Source organism: Polistes fuscatus, unplaced genomic scaffold (assembly GCF_010416935.1).
Source record: "Polistes fuscatus isolate 324 unplaced genomic scaffold, CU_Pfus_HIC Scaffold20, whole genome shotgun sequence".
In the NCBI taxonomy this organism is placed as follows: Eukaryota; Metazoa; Arthropoda; class Insecta; order Hymenoptera; family Vespidae; genus Polistes; species Polistes fuscatus.
Genome location: NW_025113097.1, coordinates 893,630 through 899,629, shown reverse-complemented (window position 1 = coordinate 899,629; position 6,000 = coordinate 893,630). Strand labels below are relative to the sequence as shown.

The 6,000-nt window shown below is 25.6% G+C and overlaps 1 protein-coding gene across 1 annotated transcript in view; it reads right to left on the bottom strand.

Moving 5' to 3' along the window:
- LOC122517383 (cilia- and flagella-associated protein 298-like) overlaps window positions 1-6,000 on the bottom strand; it is a 53,794-nt gene that overhangs the window by 43,913 nt on the left and 3,881 nt on the right. The gene's annotated exons all lie outside the window — the stretch shown is intronic.

Below are 6,000 nucleotides of genomic sequence, written 5' to 3'. Positions count from 1 at the left end.
TCTTATTTGTACGAGGAACTATCTTAAATATAAGGCTTTATTACCACGTCTGTGTATTATATATGTACGACTTTTAGTATGTCACCTCGTCGACAGCTACAACTGCCTTTGTGTGTGAAACGAGAAAAATAAAAAAAAGTGCAAATACTAAGTAAGCAAAGAATTAGCAAAGAAAAATAAAAAAACGAAACAAAATTATTAACAGAATAGATGAACAATTTTCTATTACGATTAATCGAAAGTAAATCTAATTTATCTCACGAATTATATATATTCTTCTTATATATACTTATATATTATTATTATTATTACATATTACATGAATAAATTAACGAAGAAAATAATCGAATAAAATCATACGATTTCGTATGGGGGTTTTTTATTTTTTGGTTCGTAATCGAATTATAAGAATGGAAAAATTTCTGTATTAAATAAAATAACGATCTCTTATTATTATTATTATTATACGTGTAATTTAAATATCGAATTAGAGAAACGTATTATCTATGTGTCAAGCTTTTATGTTTTACATTACTCTAACAAACACGCTAGTCATCATCTCGCGATTGTTCAATTATATAATTATTATCTACCGATAAGATGTACGATAGGGGGTAACATATTATTTAAATAATATGTATAAAAGTACTTCGTTGAATTTCTTCCGTGCTATTAAAGCATACAAAAGGTAATTTAAAAAAAGAAACTAAAAGAAGAAAAAGTTTGTCTTCTTCTTCTTCTTCTGATTCTTCTTATTCTTATTCTTCTACGAATATTCTATACCCGTTTTATTATTATTAATAAACAAAATAGAAAAAAGAAGAATAAAATAAAATTAATTATCGATCCACACGAATAATAATAATAATTCAATTTTAATCTACGTGCCTTCTCTTCCGTTTGAAATGCTGATCGCGAGACAACATTTCGTTTTGTCTCATTTTTATTTCAAAATAAAATCTACGAAATGAAAAAAAACGCGTTGATCGCCACGTTATACAATTAATAATTGTCCTGAGAAAGTATTTGTAATATATTAGCAGAGTGTTATTTCAATATTTTATGTGTTTTATATGATAACGATGATGAATCTGTAATAAATGTTTATCGAGGATAAAAAAACAAGACAAATTGTATTCTTCATTTTATTTGGTCTCATTTTTTCCTTAAAAAAAAGGAGAAAAAAGAAAGTAAGTTTCGTCAACCTATCGTATTCTTTTATTTTTACTTTTACACCTATATATATATATGTATATACATGTGTGTGTGTACTTTGTAAACACAAAGGATGAAACCAACCGGCCAAAGCCCAAACGAAATTAAGTTCGTCCTGTTAAAAGAAGCAAATCGATATACGTGACTTCACGTTTCCACCCCCAAAAATAGAAGAAGAAGAAGAAGCAGAAGAAGAAGAAGAAGAAGAAGGGGAGAAAAAAAACATAAAAAAACATGCGCGATAGGCCCACGCACACGCATACTTTTGTGAAAAGGTCAACGTCGGAAAAAGAAGGGTTTGCTTTTATATATTTGATACAAAACGTATTTTGATTTCTGTAAAAACAAAAAACAGAAAAAATAAGAGAAAGAAGAAGAAGAAAAATTAAAAAAAAAAAAAATACGATCGAGAGGAATAAAAATTTGTTATTTTTTTATGTTCATTAATTATCTTCTCTTTTGATTATTTTTTCTTTCCTCATTCGAAGAGAAACGAGAGATAAATTAATCCGAAGATGCATTCTGAAAGATTTATATTTCATAGACGTAAATTACATTTAAAAAAAGGAATATTATTCTTATTAACGTTAAAGTAAACGAAAATAACATTATTTTTATCTTTCATGATATTATAAGAGAGGCCTCTTCTTTTATATTCTTGAATTTCGTGATAAGCTCGTAGAAACGATATTACGTAAATACTCGCGTGTCTTGATGTACTAAAAAGCTACTGCAATAATCTTCAAATACAATCTACGATGCGCATGCTGGTAAGAGAAAATTACTTTTTTTGGAATAATCTAATTCATTATACGCCTATTTTTAAATTGAAATGAAAATAACTTTCATTTCAATTTATTTTATTTACATACATATATATATATATAATTAACTCAATGTTAATTAACATTAATATGTATATAATTAATATTAATATTAATTTATATTATATATAATATTTATAATATAATAATAATTATATTATTATAATTATTTTAAATTTATATTATAATTATTATATTATTATATAATATTAAATTATTATATTTATTATATAAATAATATTTATAAATTATATATTATATATATATAATATTTATTATATTAAACTATATATATATAAATTAATTAAATTATTTATTTATTATATTAATATTATATATATATAATTAACTCAACGTTAATTCGATTCAATTTAACTAATACAATTTATTTCTATTCTTTTTTAAAATAATTTCTCAATAAAAAAAGAAAAAGAAAACACACACAAAAAATTATCATCGTTCATTATAAATTTATATACGAAGAATACAATAGGTCTATTAATTAAAACCTGAGGATCTCTTATCTAACAACAAATTAACGATTATCCTTCAGTGCATAATTACGTTGAAGGATACGACGTAATAACGCGAAACGAATCGATACTATTTGGATTCTAATTAACGGTTAATTAAAATTCAAACGTTTAACGTTATAACGAAATTATATCTATGGGGGAAAATAGAAGATTATTCTATCTCGCCGAAAGTTAAAAGAATTATTATTATCTTTTACTTTCTTATTTTGATACCACGCAGATAAATTACATCTTCAAAGTATTCCAACTTTATCGATGTATAATAACAATAATAATAATACGTATGACAACGAGTGGACGGGGGATGGGGGTGGAGGTTGGGGGTGGTAGAATGGGAAAAACTTTGACGAGAAAATCGCGTGATATCGAAAGATATAAATTTTTTTCCTCCTTTATTTTAACAATTCCGTACGTCATCGAGAAGATAATAAATGTAAAAAGAAACGAAGAAAACAACGGAAAAATTATTGGAACAATTCATTTGAATATCCCGTTTGAGAACAACACGCGTTATAAACATTTTCCAAATGTGAAATTGCCATTATTATTTTCTCGGCTTAAAAAACAACAAGCGTGGGTTGACGTATTAGTTGACATCGATCATCCCGCGTTTGTATTATTATTATCGATTTAAATATAAACACAAAAATCGAAATAGATGAATGCGCTTATATCGTCATTAACAGGTTGTAAATGTGGGTCGAGGCCGAGTGTGTCCTGTCAATTGCATTTCTCCGAGAGAGAAAGAGAGAGGAAAGGAGATTGGGGGGGGGGGTGTTGAAGGGGAAACATAAATACATCGAAATATGGAAGGGTCGTTTGTTAATATGACAATTGCAGATAACACGGGAACATCTATAATACTCTTGAAAATGAATTTACGAAAATGAAATCATACTAAATAAATAATCATTTTATTTTTCAATATTTATTTTTCTTCTTCTTCTTTTACCTTCGATGAAAATATATCTAGAAATCTATTACGAAATGTAATTAATTATTCGATGATTATTTATGAATTGATTTAATTGTTGAATTGATTTATTAATTGATTTTTTGAAATGAATTTACGAAAATGAAATCATACTATAAATAAATAATCATTTTATTTTTTTCAATATTTATTTTTTTCTTCTTCTTTTACCTTAGATGAAAAAATATCTAGAAATCTATTACGAAATGTAATTAATTATTCGATGATTATTTATGAATTGATTTAATTGTTGAATTGATTTATTAATTGATTTTTTGAAATGAATTTACGAAAATGAAATCATACTATAAATAAATAATCATTTTATTTTTTTCAATATTTATTTTTCTTCTTCTTCTTTTACCTTCGATGAAAAAATATCTAGAAATCTATTACGAATGTAATTAATTATTCGATGATTATTTATGAATTGATTAATTGTTGAATTGATTTATGAATTGATTTTTTGAAATGAATTTACGAAAATGAAATCATACTATAAATAAATACATTTTATTTTTTCAATATTTATTTTTTTCTTCTTCTTTTACCTTCGATGAAATGATATCTAGAAATCCATTACGAAATGTAATTAATTATTCGATAATTATTATGAATTGATTTAATTGTTGAATTGATTTATGAATTGATTTTTTGAAATGAATTTACGAAAATGAAATCATACTATAAATAAATAATCATTTTATTTTTTTTTCAATATTTATTTTTCTTCTTCTTCTTTACCTTAGATGAAAAAATATCTAAAATCTATTACCAAATGTAATTAATTATTCGATGATTATTTATGAATTGATTTAATTGTTGAATTGATTTATTAATTGATTTTTTGAAATGAATTTACGAAAATGAAATCATACTATAAATAAATAATCATTTTATTTTTTTCAATATTTATTTTTTTTCTTCTTCTTTTATCTTCGATGAAAATATATCTAGAAATCCATTACGAAATGTAATTAATTATTCGATAATTATTTATGAAATGTCGGATTACTTTGAATATTATTAATTTCAAACAAATTTTCTATTGACGTAATAATCATTTTCATATGGAAACGAACATACGGAAGTTTACCAATAAATATAAAAGAAAGAAAAACATAAAATTATAAAATTAAAAAAGCAATCGATATTATTTTTTTCAAAATGATTCACGTTAATAATTTAATTCCAATTGAATATCGTGGAGGAAAAATATTAAAAGACAAAGATGTTTCTTTTCTTTTCGAGGTTTCAAAGAAATTGTTTAGGACTTTCGTATAGTCATTGTTAACGTATTAAACAAGCCTTATGGTGTCGTAAAGTAACTCGAAATTAGTTCTCTCTCTCTCTCTCTCTCTTTGATCAATATCGCAACACCATTAGTTTCTGTTATAGATCGTTCCAACAAGACTAATACTATAACATCTGCTTTGTATACAGTCAATGAACTAGCCTGTCTCTACGTCACCAAAAGAGAAAGAGAAAGAGAGAGAGAGAGAGGGAGAGAAGAGGTTTGTACTTCGAGCAAAGTTCCACCCTTTAATTAGTTGATTTCTCATACTCTACGTGGTTCCCATAAAATATAATACCCAGAGGAGAGATTCTCTCGGAAAGAAGAGAACTTATTTGGTCGTAACTCGTCAAAGAAAATTCATAGAGTTAAATTAATAATTTATATGAGTTTTACAGCAACGAGGAAAAAAACATTAATGAAATATAATGACGTCATCGTGACTAGATTATGCGCATATTATTTTAATATCTATAATATTATTTGTTTTGTTAATAAATCTCACACGTTTTCTTTTTTCTCTCCTCGATTAATAATCAAATGAAAAAGAATACGAAAGGGAATAAGGAGAAAAACTATTCGCGAACGTTTATAACGGACTGTATATTATTTATTTTTTTTTTTTAATAATGTTTTATCTCGTACGGTATTCGAATATTGAAATGTTAACGCGAAGAACGCCAACGGAAAATGAAACAAAAAAGATAAAACATTCATTAACCGATGCGTTTTTCTTTTTTATACTTTATAAGGTAAATGTCGAGCGAATGAATTTTTTATAAAAAAAAAAGAAAAGAAAAAGATAGATAAAAGGAAAAATCCTCCGATGATGGATTTCCACGAGAACGTTGCGTGTTTTCTGCGAATAATCAGCATATGTATGTGTACATTTACGTGTTAATAAAAAGATAAGAAAAAAAAGATAATAATAAAATAAGAATGTTTTAAACATGATTAACATTCTTCTGGTTAATTGTTTAATGGTAGTTTTCCACGTTCTCCGACGTTCATGAAGATTCACGAGTTGACAATTTCCCTAGTGGCTGGAAGAAAACGTGACCGTTTTACGAGAAAATCTTTGTTATGGAAATCTCTCTTGTTCCACCATCGTTTAAAAAAGGTAAAAGGGAAAGGTAAAGGGAGTTGCGGTAAAGCGCT